Here is a 14,266-nt window from a genome sequence, read left to right on the forward strand (position 1 = left end):
TGCGGAGCCGCCTGCCTGCCGGCTCAGCGCAGGAGGAGCGGGGCACCCCGGCCCGCCCGCCCCAGGCCACTCGGGGCAGCAGCCAGCAGCGCCTGGCTCAGCGCGCTGCGCCCAGGGCGCACCGGGGCCGTGCCAGCCGGGGGCGCATCTCCTCTGCGCCCGGCTGCTGCTGAGCGCTGAGCCGCCGGCCCGCGGGCAAGGCAGCCCTAGCTCCGGGGCACCGCAGCCGCTTCTGGCCGGCCCGGGCCTTCGGGGCTGCTCATCGCTGGGCAGGGCGCAGTCACGACCGCTGCCGCCGGGCTGCAAAGCTCCCTTGCCAGCCCCGCTTCTGCTGCTGCTCCAGGCGGCCCAGCCCGGCGCCCCCCTCCCGGCGGCTAGCGCACCCAGCCGCCGCAGCAGCACCTTAGGCGACCCCTGCTAGGCCAATGGGAGCGAGGGGAGAGCCGGACGCCGGGCATCTCCTGGGAGCCGGGCTGCGCCTCCCTCTCCGCTGGGCGGGAGAGGAGGGGGAGGGATGAAGGCGGGGAAGGCAGGCGGCTCCGGTTGGGTGAAGCCTCCAGGCTTGGCTGCTGTTGGCGCAGACGGGTCGCGGTCTGAGCAGGTGCCTTGTTGCGCTGGGACTGCGGGGGCAGGGCCAAGGCCAGGAGCGGAGACTGACTTGCCACTGAAAGTCCCTGGAAGGGCTGGTTGCCAGCTGAGCCCCGGCCACACACATTTGTGCCCAGCGAGAGCTGGAAAAAAGGGCAAACCAGCCAACTGAAAATAATGCCCCGGGCTGAGCTCTGTTAGGCCTGAATGCAGGAGTGCTTTTTCATAGCCACAGGGACCACCGTGACCAGCTAGTCTGACCTCCCACAGACCTGTCCCAAGGTCACTCCTCCAGCAGTCTTGAGTTCAGAATTGTCAGCGATGAAGAACTCTGCTCAGCTGGTGCAGCCGTTAATTACTCTCCCTGTTACAACATGCATCCAAGGAAGTGGGTATTCACCCGGGAAAGCTCATGCTCCAATCCCTGTGTTAGTCTATAAGGTGCCACAGGACTCTTTGCTGTTAAAACTGTACATCTTTCTTCCAGTCCAAATGTGTCCAGCTTCAGCTTCCGGCACCTGGATCCTATTAGATCCTTCTCTGCTAAATTTGAGAGCCCGTGATCCACTATTTGTTCCCCATGGAGTTAGTTATGGACTAATCAAGTCACCCCTTCACCACCTCTTTGTTAAATTAAATAGATTGAACTCCTTGAATTTATCACCAGAAGGCAGGTTTTCTAAGCCTTGTGGCTCTTCTCTGAATTCTCTCCACCCTAGAACTGGACCAAGTATTCCAGCAGCCATATATAGAGGTAAAAGAACCTCTCTGCTCCTACTCAAGATTCCTTAATTTATTCATGCCAGGATTGCATTAGCCTTTTTGGCCGGAGTATTGCACTGGAGTGTCATGTTCTATAATTATCCACTCATATGTTTTTTCAGAGTCCCTGCTTCCCAGGATAGAGACCCCCATCCTGTAAGTACGGCCGACATTCTTTTCCCCTAGATGTATACATTTATACTTAAAACACATGTTGTTTGCTTGCGCCCAGTTGGCCAAGCTGTCCAGATGGCTCTGTATTAGAGACCTCTTCTCTCCATTGCTTAAACTGAAAGCATAACTTGGCTGCTTGTGCAAAAAGGACCCAGCTGGAAACTCCCAGGAATTTTTTTGGTTTTCAAGACATTTTACAAAATATTATTTTGAAAAATTGATTTTTTTCATTTTTCCTCTCTCTACCTTTTCACCACTGTGTGGAATAAACTTAATAATGTCCAGGCAATATCCCTCCAACTTTTTTTTTCTTCCTCTCTAACTTTTCAAACCTTCTCCAACTTTGGAAAAATTGCAAGGGAGCAAAAGAAAAAAACCAACAACCCTCTGGTGCTTTCAAAAACATTCTCAACTTTTGCAAACCATGCAGCCTTGATCCAGTCCCTTTGTACATAATTTTTCCACAGCATCCCAGGCTCCACAGTTTGAGAGCTGAATTAAGGTTGCCAGGACAACTATAAATCTGGCATTTCCCCAACTTTTGCATACTTAATTTTGAAACCTGAATAACATTCTTTGTATGTAGCCCTTGTATGTCATTTGTGTATATATTCGTTTTTGGGACAAGCACCCAGAGACTGGCGTAGGTGCTTATGATCCAACTGAAACAGAAAAATAAAGGAAAATGTGCATTTCAAAAACATTTTGAACATCCTGTAATGGAACAAATCCGTTGGTGGGCTGACATCTTTGTGACGTGCACTTATGAACATGCTTGATCCAAAGTGCATCAATGTCAGCAGAAAGACTTCATCATTCTACTCCAGAACCCCACTTTGAACAGCATACTTATTTATGCAAGCACTGAAGATTCAGTCCCCGTCCCAGGGTACGCCTGGGACATCAGCACTTGTAATGCACACCTTAGAGCTACTGCTCCTTTCCACCTTTTCCCCACCCTCCCTTTCTAAAGGAGAAACCTTCTGCACCAATAGCAAGTAAATCCCATGGCTGGCAGAGATGTTCATGCTAGGAGTGGTGACTCCCTCATGGACTGGCTATGGCAGTTCTGCAGCTTCATCTGACTTGACAATGAATCCCTGTTCGGAGTATCTCCCTCGATATTTTGATCAGCTGGAGTAAAAATCTTTCTGGTGTCACTTACCTGGTGCTTGAATTCAATTTACAGCTTTCTCTAGGGACCACACTTGAAAACTATGCCTTTAAAAAAGAAAACCGATAATGCCTTGAACATCTCAGCATATCACAGTTTGCTCTCTAAATCCTCCCCCTTAAGAGAGGAAATATTTAGCTTTGCGACAGACATAACACATTATATTAAGTGATATACTGTGCCTTGTGGTAACTGCCTTCACCTTTACGTCATTTCCCACCTCTCAGTATCACCAGCAGCGCAATCTGGTTAGGACAGTTGAGGAGTGAAGTGTTTAGAATCAAATAATTGTAGAGATAAGACCAAGAAAGCCAGACTGTTTAGATTCCAGTGCACTGTAGTGCTGGATAACGAGAACGGATACTAGGGACTGTGTTTAGTAGAACCTCTGCCATAGCGTTCAGTGTCTTCGAAGAGGGGCCACATGGAGCTCAGACAGATACATGGACAATGTCTGCATGTTAACATAACATAAGAACATAAGTGAGGTGGAGAAAGTGGATAAGGAAAAGTTATTTATTTATTCCCATAATACAAGAACTAGGGGTCACCAAATGAAATTAATAGGCAGTAGGTTTAAAACAAACAAAAGGAAGTTCTTCTTCATGCAGCACACAATCAGCCTGTGGAACTCCTTACCTGAGGAGGTTGTGAAGGACTATAACAGTGTTTAAAAAAGAACTGGATAAATTCATGTTGGTGAAGTTCATAAATGGCTATTAGCCAGGATGTGTAAAGAATGGTGTCCCTAGCCTCTGTTTGTCAGAGGATGGAGATGGATGTCAGGAGAGAGATCACTTCATCATTGCCTGTTAGCTTCACTCCCTCTGGGACACCTGGCATTGGCCACTGTTGGTAGCCAGATACTGGGCTGGATGGACCTTTGGTCTGACCTGGTATGGCTATTCTTATGTTCTTATATTATTAAAATGTATTACTGGCTCACGAAAGCTTAAATTAGAGTGAATAAATGAAGACTCGGCATAGGACTTCTGAAAGGTTGCCAACTCCTGTGCTAGAGCTTTCTCCAAGCAGTTTTATTAATAGGAACAAACATGAGAAGACTCTAGTGTTCTAGCTGCCATGGCAATGCAGTTTGCCATATGTGCACTAGTGCAGGGTGAAGCGGGAGGCATACCCCACATTTGAATCCCCATATGGTAATAGAGGGTCAGCTGGCTAACATCTGTGGGGTAAGCTACATATCAGCGGCCCAGGAAGCTAAGTAGGTGAGACAGAGACCCAGGGTTCCAGGCGTGCATGTGGGGAAGAAAAGGCTCATAGGAAGAGTCTACAAACTGCTGGCTCTGGTTAGCCTCCCATGAAACCAGTCATTGGTAGCTTGGCAGTGGTTTGCATTCCTGTGAAGGGAGGACTGACCACTCGGGGCTATCTCTGGGCATAACTGGTTCTTGGGAGGGGGCTGGATGTGTCTGTCCTCTGAAGAAAGAAGAAACCTCAAAGACTCTCTGGGCCAGTCCAGCTGAGTGATGCTGACTCAGTCTAGCTGAGCCTCTGACTCTGTTGCCTAGCCCTGTGGTTCTCAACCTGGGATATGCAGAGGTCTTCCAGGGAGTACATCAATTCATCTAGATATTTGCCTAGGTTTACAACAGGCTACATTAAAAAGCAGTAGCTAAGTCAGTACAAACTCAAATTTTATACAGACAATGACTTGTTTATGCTGCTCTGTGCACTATACACTGAAATGTAAGTAAATATTTATATTCTAATTAATTATGGTAAAAGAGAAAGTAAGCAATTTTTTCGTAATCATGTGCTGTGACACATCTGTATATTTGATTTTGCAAGTAAGTAATTTTTAAGCAAGGTGAAACTGGGGTATATAAGACAAATCAGGCTCCTGAAAGGGGGACAGTAATCTGGAAAGGTTGAGTGCCACTGTCCTAGCCGATTTGAGGGCTTTATTCTACACCCGAAGGAAGAAGGATGCAGGGATCTTGTTTTCCAGCCTGGGTGAGGCCTCTGATCTCTGGCCTGAGGGATGAAAGAAACATGGTGGTTTGTCTGGGGATCATAACTGGGGCCAAGGGGAATGGGTCTTGGAGAGAAGAGATCCTCTGGGAGTGACCGTGAGGAATCTGGGGAGTGGGGAGAGATTCCCACTTTCCCATTGCTAGGGTCAGTGACTGGTGTTCCAAAGGGTGGGTGAACCTCCTCCCATTCAGCTCTTGGCAGCTGTGATGCTTGACAGGCCGGAGTGTACCCAGTCACCTCTTTGCATTGCCTCTATGCATAGACCTGCTGCATTCACAGTAAAGACTTTCCAGTTCCTGGACCTCTTCAGGTCAAGTGACTCAACCCTAATTGCCCCTGAACAACTGGGAGTAGACAAGTAGTACTGTTCTATAGCTCACAAGGCAAAGAGCTGGCACAGACCTCAGCATCTCTCTACTGCTGTTACCTGTCCAATGGCTTCTCACTTGGAACTTACCTATGGCCATAAACACCTCGGTCACTTGGTTGGATTTTACTGACATTTCCATGTAGATTAAGCTTTTGCTCTTTGCAAACTCCTCCGCCTCCTAGTTGAGTGGGGAAGGTACAAAAACAGGGTTATTTCAAAGTAGACTTAGGTGTGTTCTGCCCAGTAATCACATCCAGCTTGGTAAATATCCTGGAAAGTGGTGGAAATAAGGGCTCCATTTACAAGGTATTGGATCTTGTCGTTAGGCCTGATGGAGAGACATAGCTCCTCCCTGTATGATTAGACACCGCAGGCATGACAGAGCCCTGCCCAGTAAGGACAGGGCTGCAGGGTGCCAACCTGGAGAAGCGAGCTCAGAACGGACACAAACGCTAGTGTAGCAGGAGTACCGCAACTCACCCAGTCTGACTAGTGGCTGAGAAGTAGGAAGAGGAGCATGCAGAAATTTCCAGGTATTTGCAAGGGTGGCTCTGGAACAGATCTCCAAGCTAGATGCTGCAAACTGCCTTAGGGCCTCGTACCCCCACTTGCACTGTCAGACTAATGATGGTGGTTGGATTTTGCTGACGTTTCCATGTAGATTAAGCTGTTGCTCTTTGCAAACTCCTCTGCCTCCTAGTTGGGTGGGGAAGGTACGAAAACAGGGTTATTTCAAAGTAGACTTAGGTGTGTTCTGCCCGGTAATCACATCCAGCTTGGTAAATGTCCTGGAAAGTGGTGGAAATAAGGGCTCCACTTACAAGGTATTGGAGCTTTTCCTTAGGCCTGGCAGGGAGGCACAGCTCCTCCCTGTATGATTAGACCCCTCAGGTGTGACAGAGCCCTGCCCAGTGTGGACAGGGCTGCAGGGTGCCAACCTGGAGAAGCGAGCTTGGAATGGGCACAGGAGGAGTGTAGCAGGAGTACCGCAGGAGTACTGCAACTCGCCCTGTCTGACTAGTGGCTGAGAAGTGGGAAGAGGAGCATGCAGAAATCTCCAGCTATTTGCAAGGGTGGCTCTGGGATAAATCTCCAAACTGGATGCTGCAAACTGCCTTAGGGCCTCATACCCCCACTTGCACTGTCAGACTAATGATGTACAAGGGAACCTTAAGACTCAGAACTCATCTGCATGGTGCATTAGTCTGCACTGGAGTGGGACACATTCCAGGGTGTTGTGCACTAACAGGCCTGTGCGTGCTGCAGTGACGCACACTAGGGAACTCTCCGTGCGTGTCAGCAGGTCCTTAGGGGCCAGTTAGTGCACAACACACAAGTGCACCCTAGACCTTGCCCCCCGCTCGTGCGGACAAGCTCTAAGTTTACACTGACTTTAGTTCCCCACCTTTCTGAAGAGCCGCATGTCCGGTGATAGAGCCACCGTTGCATTCCAGCAGATTCTGCTGCAAACCCTAAAGCTTTTTATTTCCCCAGCTCACGCTCCTTCTGTTCCAGTCACACGGTTGCAGCCGAACTGTTTAGGCCACGCTTGTTTTCTCTGTTGCACAGCTCAAGGCATTGCAGCCGCTCTCTGGCTGGAACCTGTTAAAACTCACTGGAGACACGAATCCGAGAGCTAAACCCTCGAGCTTCTTTTGTCCCATGCAGTTCTCATTCCTTGAACTTGGTGGTCAGTGACGCAGCATCAGCTTCTAGTGAGGCAGCTGAATTTTTTTAATGTAATTCAAAGCATCTATGTTTTTTTTTTTCTGCATCAACGCATCGATAGCAAATTTTGAAGCAAAATCTGGGAACATCCTCTCTGACACGGAAACCTACCGATGCACACTCTGAACCCTCTGAACAAACTCACCAAAGCTCAGGAAAGTCTCTAAGATCAAAGCAAGTTATGACCTCTAACATCCCTGACACCCAGTGGGGCCTTGCTATATTGCTTGCTGCTAGGGGCTAGGGGAATCGTGTTCACCTAAACATTTACTTATAAACTGTTTGATGTGAAAGCCTGAAGTGCAGCACTCGGTGAACACGCTGCCGTGGTGTTTTTGAAAGAAAGAATCTGCCAAGTGCTGAGATCTTACTGCAGTGACACTTTTTACCTCAAAGGTGACTTCCCGCTGAGCAGCAAGATCTGCCTTATTGCTGACTAAAACAATCACGAGCTCATCAGGAAGAAATTCCTTCTCTAATTCCCTCAACCATAGCTTTGCTCTCGCAAAAGTTGCCTGGAAAGGTGTGTGAGAGAGAGAGACAGACAATAAACCAACAGATACTCAGGAACTGTCACATGCCCCAAAGGAGATTGGCAGGTGAGGGCTAAAAACCGTAGAAACAAATAGGTTATGCGCATGGAACCAGCTCAGCATGGAACCAGCTCTAAATATACTTCCTTCCCCAAAGCCAAGGATGACTTCTCCTCCATCAGACATGACCCAACCACCATGGATCTCCAGTGGGTCATAGACCCAGCCTACAGGTGATGGGCTGAGGTGATTGGGCCCTTTTGTGATAGGGCAAGGATTCTTCGAAGCTTAGTCTACCTCTTCAATAAAGCTCTGTTACTGTGAGATGTTACTCGCGAGCAGCCTATGGTCTCCTCCTCCTGTAACTACCATTGCAGTAATAGAAGCATATGGCCCTCGGTGTTGCAGTTCCTGTGTGTTGCCTATTACAGGTCTCTCGCAACTTACGTGCATTTAACATGCAAGATTTCAGCTTTACGCTGAAAGGCCTGGAGTCCGGGAGGGGACGTGGCCTCAAGTAGAAGAGGCATCGCCTCAAGATTTAAAGGTCCTGGGGCACCAGCTGTGGCTGGGAGTCTCAGGGCCTTTAAATCACTCGGGGCTCCCCGCTGCAGAGGTGGCTGGTATCCCCTGGGGCGAACTAAAGGGCCCAAGGCTCCAGCCACCCTGGAGCTCCAGGCCCTTTAAATTCCAGCCCCAGCCCGACTGACAGAGCTGCGGACGGGATTTAAAGGGCTTCCCCGAGATCCCTGCTGCAGCGGGAAGCCAGGGGGAGCCCTTTAAATGCCCCCCGCCCCACCGCCAGAGCTGCAGGCTGGATTTAAAGGGCTTGAGGTTTTGACTATACGTCGTTTTCCTTTACATGATAACCGCGGAACGGAACCCCCGCCTAAGATGCGACAAACCTGGACCAGTAAAAGGGGAAAAATCCTTCATAACGTAGTGGGAGATCATGCAACATATCCCCCTGGAACAGTCCAGTCCATCAGAAACAGATATTAGTATAAGCCAACTAACAGATGCACTTAATCTTTGTCACTAGATCATCCTTAAAGTCTAGGGAGCTGAGAGTGAGTGTAATGCCAACAGACCCAGGTTGTCAGCAGGTGGGATTCAACCTGGGGCCTCTGGAGCTCAGGGCATGAGCCTCTACTGCATGAGCGAAAAGCCAACTAGCTAAGGTTGTACAACAGACTCATTTTATCTCTAAGTGGTCTCGGTGCCTCTAGATGGGACAGACGGCCACACTCAGGTGTGTGGGTTACATGAGGGTAGGGGAACAAAGAGCACTTAGTGATGCTCCCTCATTACCTACTTGGCTGGTGAGGTGGATTGGGCTGGGAGGTAGGGGTAGACAGAGAAATCTTGGCTTTTAGGGGGAAAAGGTGAGCATTTATTGTCCACTGTAAGTGAAATGTCTGTACAAGTTCCTTGCATGTCTTCGACCATCTTTACCAGTAGAGGAAGGATAAACCTGCCCATGATATGTAGACCTTACGTGATGTGTGCAGGAAAAAGCAGTCTTGGTTGAAATGTCTGGGGATCTATTGGGAAGACACCTTACACAAGAATTATTGCAGCCTACCAGCGGCGTGGCTGCATTAGCAGGATTCAATCTGGATATTTTAGAAAGTTAAAGGCAAACCCTTCTGGAGGAGAGAGGCAGAAGAACAAGTCATCACCGCTCTTACCTTTCTGGCTATGTCATATACAAGAAAGGCAGCATTCGCCCCCCTGTAATAAAGGTGACAAACACTATGGTACATCTCTTGTCCTGCAGTACCCTAGATCTCCAGCTTGATCGTGGCAGTCTGAAAACATACCAGCTGGGTGAAGAAAGAACCTGGAAGCGACAGAGATGAGACAGCTCCTTGAGAAAGCCATAGCATGCACTTTAATGAATGTTAACCTTCATCTCGGTGATCTGTGTGAAAGATGGGTGTCGAGATTTGGTTGGAAAGGGCTGCGTGGGGAGGGAGGATGAGAGAGAGAGAATTAAAACATCCCCTTCCCATCAAAAGCAATGTAACAAACAGACTGGTGAACTGGTATTACTCACTAACAGCCTGGTACTACACCAATGCCCGTCAGCAGGGTGTAGCTGGGAGAGGGGGAGGGGAAGAGAAATGAGAACAATGGTTCTTGCTCAATTCGTCAATATTGGTGGCATTAGCAAGCTTTGGTTTTGCAGCTGTCTAGCTGGAGGAAATGTGATGGCAGGGTGGGAATTAGGAGTCTTGAGTTCTAATCCAGCTGTATAGTGCCTGGCCCCTGTTGGGTGCTGCTGTAACAGAAATACTGCAGTCTCCCCAACACTGATTTGTATAACCTTGGGCAAGTCACTTAAGGCTCACATGGGCCCCTAAGCACAGCCCTGATTATATGTAAGCAGCGCTGTCCCAGAAGTAGCCCCAAGGAGGTGCTCACATGCTTCTGAGCTACAACTGCTTTTTCTTGCTCTTAGCCCATGCCAGCAAACCTGCCCCACCCCCAAACTGGCAGGGCTCTGCTGGCCAGTGGGCAGGGGTGGCACCAAGGCCATGCCTGCTCGCCCTGTCTACCTACTCTAGGAAAGTGAGAGATGCATGTTTACTCCTGCACACCTGGCCCAGAGGTGTAAAGGTGGGGGCAGAGGCCTTTGCTCTCCCATACTCCACCAGGCAAATGTGTTTAGCCCTTAACCTTTCTGTCTCAGCATGCCTAGATGGAAAATGGGTCTAATTTAAAATCCACCTCCCTAGGGTGCTGTAAAAGCCAGCAAATGTCTGCCGACTGTTTGAAGAACCTTGGTCTGAAAATGTTAGAGAAGCTCAAATGTGAGGCTGTGCACAGTAGATAGGCAGAAGCTATCCATTAAGGGCCAGGTTGTCTAACAAATACATGGGCTTGAGGTAGAGGGGGCAGTACAGAGACAAAGCTCTCTGAAGGGATAGAAGCCTCCTCTGAATGCCAAGCGATGTAGGCGAATGACACCACACTCCTTGGTACAGGCACCAGGACTGCCTGGTTTGTGTGGCAGCGTGGGAGACCCCTTGGGCCTCCATCCCCACTCTCCTGGCAAAGGTCAGGGCCCTTCTTTAAAAAAAGAAGAAAAGGGTCTTTCTGCCTATTTCTGACGTAAAGACACAGAGCCAGATCCTTGCTTATGTAAATTGGCCTTGCCTCCATTGAATTCAACATCTAACCGGTCGGGATCAGTCCCATGAACATCAATGGCCTCCCTAGCTCATACCAGGGTCTGTAAGCTGCAAAACTTCCTAAAGAGACTTAACTGACCCTGTGTTAACATCTCCAATAAAAACTAAAGCCATGTTTTCCACCAGTGTTGCCTACTGAGATGAATCTTTTTGCATCTGATGATTGGAGCACTTAGCAGAACTGGGTGAATAATGGTGGTTTGGTTTTGTTGGTGGCAATCTGAAAAGTCAAAAAAAAAAATTCATTGCAAGTCCAACACCATATGAAATGTTTCAAAGATTTTGACTCTACGTCGAGAGAAATTTTATGCTGGGTCGAATGAAACATATATTTTAACTATGATCATTCTAAATAATTTTTTTAAAAATAAGACTAAAGAAATTTTTGTAAGTCATTTCAAACCAAAAAAATTAAACATTGTGATTTTTTTTAAGGTTTTTTTTTAAACAATTTAGTGAAACTACCATGAACTCACAAGGTGGGTGAGATAAGATTTTATCTCGGACCAACCTCTGTTGGGGGAAGGGACACACTTTCATGCTACACAGAGCTCTTCTTCAGGTCTGAGGAAGGAACCGGTGTGTTACAGCTAAATACTCCGCTTCCTACCCAGACCCTGAAGAGCTCTGTAAAGCTCAAAAGCTTGTCCCCTCTAGGGTGATCAGAGAGCAAGTGTGAAAAATCGGGATGGGGGTGCAGGGTATCAGGCACCTAGATAAGATAAAGGGCCAAATATTGGGACTTTCCCTATAAAATCGGGACATCTGTTCACCCTTGTCCTCTCGACCAACAGAAATTGGTCCAATAAAACACCCACCTTGTCTCCAATATTCTGGGACCAACCTGGCTACATGAACACTGTTACCATGAACTCATAAAATGTGGTGGCATCCCTAGATCAGCAGCTTTTTCAGAAAAAATCTTCCGCTGAAATTTCACCTAGTTCTAGTGTGAGTGGGTTTCTGTTGAAACACCAGGAAAATGTCAAAGGCAGGTTTGCTGATCACATTGGGGAGGCTAGATGGGGTGCTTTGACTAGACTGACTGGAGCAATATAATGGGCAGAGCTGCTGGGAGTCTGGGAAGATAGCCTTTTAAATGTCATCTGTTGGAGGCTCCGTTGTCATACGTCCTCTGTCCTCCGTCCCAAACAGGGCAGAATAGAGTGTTACGTCTGTTTTTTCTGACACCCAGGAATTAAACAAGGGGCGATTCCAACCCAAACCCACTGGATTGGACTCTGAAGCACAGTTCCTAGGATTCCAGGATGCGCCAGTGTCAGTTTCTGCAGCGCGAGTGAGAAGGTGGTGCAATTTCGCAGTGAGCGCTGGGCCTGGGGCTGGCACACATCCACAGATAATTCAGTGCAATTGGTAGTATTTCTGTGGGGGCAGCTGGGACAGCCAGGGATGGGGACGCAGAGGGGAAGATCTATAACATTTAACAGTAAATGGTGAACGATTTCTTGGGTTACTCAGAACTGCAGGTGTAGACCAAAACTCTCCGCTGATACGACATATTTAAATACTGCACTACCTGCAATGAACCACTAGATGTCACTCTAACGCCACAATGAACACAGCTGTGGTGCTGGTCCCCTGTTCAGGATTTCTTGGTCCCTGTCTCCAATCTACCCCAGCAGAGAAATGTGTCCTGCATGTGGCCTGAGCCTCCCAGCCAGTGAACTCCAAAGGCACTTTGCCACTGGTGTTGGTGGAGTTGTAGATGCTGAGGCCTGACTTTTTTCAGACGTGCTTCTTAGGTTGGTGCCTAAAGATCCAGCTCTGAAGAGCAGCGTCAGACAAGGCCCAGCTTTTAAAATGGGCACATCAGCCTGCACAGCTTGTGCTTCCTTAACAAGACTTTTTCGTATCTCAGTTGTCAATCCTGTGCCTGAGCTGAGAAACCAAACTAACCCCGCGCTCACGGGCTGTAAAGTTGGGGTCTGTTGGGTCATATTCCATTAGCCGCCAGAGCTGCCAGCTGGAGCCCCTAACCCTGCCTCCTGAGTGACGTCCTGCTGCTTCTCTGCTTGGCCTGAGCGCTTAAGCAAAACCAAACTTCACACTAGCGTAGCTCCGCTGACTTCAGCAGAGACACTCCTGCTACAAAGGAGACGCAGATCAGGCCCTTTGCATTGCACCAAACGATTTGGTCATTGCTGCCACTCACTCACATCCCACAGTGGTCATGGATTCCCTGATGTCATTTTTCACATAGCGGAAGGCTGTGCTTGATTTTCCCACGGCCGTGCTCCCCAGCAGAACCACCTTGGAGATGTAGGCTTGCTCCGTGGACGGCCTCCCTGCCCCCACCTGCTGCGTTCTTCTCGGGGCCATATTCTGCAACGAAGAGAGAACCCTGTTCAAAAGGCATTGATAGTGCGCTCCAGGGCCCTCGGATGATTAGCTGCGTGCACTCTAAAGAGTTAGGCCCCAGGCCTCGATTTCCCACTCAGCACAGCTGGAGACGTGGCTCCAGTTTAATCCTTCCTGCACCCCTGTTCCAATCAATCAAGCTCAACATGCTTAAAAGAATCATAATGGGTATCTAACCTTATGGGTACATGTACACTAAAGGGGGGGGGCTGTAACGGCATAGCTCTGTCGATGTATAGGCCAGTATAACGCAGTGGTATAGACACAGCCAACACCAACAGAAAGGGGGTTTTCTTTAGTGTAGGACACCACTTCCCCATCAGACAGGCGCTTCAGCGATGGAAGCATTCTTCTGTTAACACAGCTGCATCCACCGAGCTGGTTAGGTTGCCATGGCGACGTCACGCAGGAGTGTGGCCTACCACAGGGCAACGTGCTGACCTAACTTAGGTGTGAACCAAGTCTAATCCATAGACTCATCAACAGCCTGAGCTGCTGTGACCACAGTCACAATGTCAGGTGGCCTCTCGTAGCAGCACTGTGAACTCCATAGTCCCTATCCTAAATACTGGTCATAGCGCTCCAACCTGTTTTTCCCCTCCCACCAAATACCTGACCTCCTGAGAGAGCTCTTCCGTCAATATGCTGGCTTGGGCTCTTGGAATAAACTTGATACAGATGGTCCCAAAGCTTCCAGCGCTAGGCTCACAAGGGGCAGTCCGGATGCACAGCCATGAATCAGTCGGACATTTTCCTTGCCAAGAAACCTCACTGGCCCTATACCTGTGGTTCTCAGGAGTCTCAAAGGCCAGGTGAGGTTGGCTATGGTGGGAGGCTAGGGGGAAAAACCCATCAGTGGCTGAATTTTTAACCCTAGCAAATAGCTTCTCCTGAAGTCAATTTCTCGTGCTTGGTGTTATGAAGATGGGCCACATTTTCAAGGCTATATTCAGTCTCTGGTTGGCTCAGCTCAGTGCACCAACGGAGTGTGTGGGGGAGAGGTGTGCAAAGAGGTCGTTTCTGCAGCTGGGGGTCCTGTTCTGCACTTTAGGAGCGGAGGGTTGCTTAGAGTTCTTGCTAATCGGCCATATAGGGTCTGGGCATTTTGCTACATCAATAAATTAGCACAGAAGTCTTAGCAAACTGTATTTCACCCCTCTAATGTTGGTCAAGATATGCATGGTGCCTCCATGGGGCTCCACTGCTGAAACCTATGAGACACCAATGATGCCCAGAGATCAGCAACCACTACTCTGTGGTGTGATTCAGCCTGCCCACCCTTTCCGGTGTGCAGTCACTGGAGCCCGCTAGGCAAGAAATGGAGCTGCTGAGTGCAGAGCCGATCTCAAGGCATGTGACTAGG

At 48.9% G+C, this 14,266-nt stretch overlaps 1 pseudogene; it reads right to left on the reverse strand.

Annotated features, from left to right (window-relative positions):
• Positions 1 to 374: 374 nt before the first annotated feature.
• On the reverse strand, positions 375 to 13,000 carry LOC115659803 (annotated as a pseudogene).
• Positions 13,001 to 14,266: the final 1,266 nt, after the last annotated feature.

The sequence above is a fragment of the Gopherus evgoodei genome, chromosome 11 (genome assembly GCF_007399415.2).
Source record: "Gopherus evgoodei ecotype Sinaloan lineage chromosome 11, rGopEvg1_v1.p, whole genome shotgun sequence".
Taxonomy (NCBI): domain Eukaryota; kingdom Metazoa; phylum Chordata; order Testudines; family Testudinidae; genus Gopherus; species Gopherus evgoodei.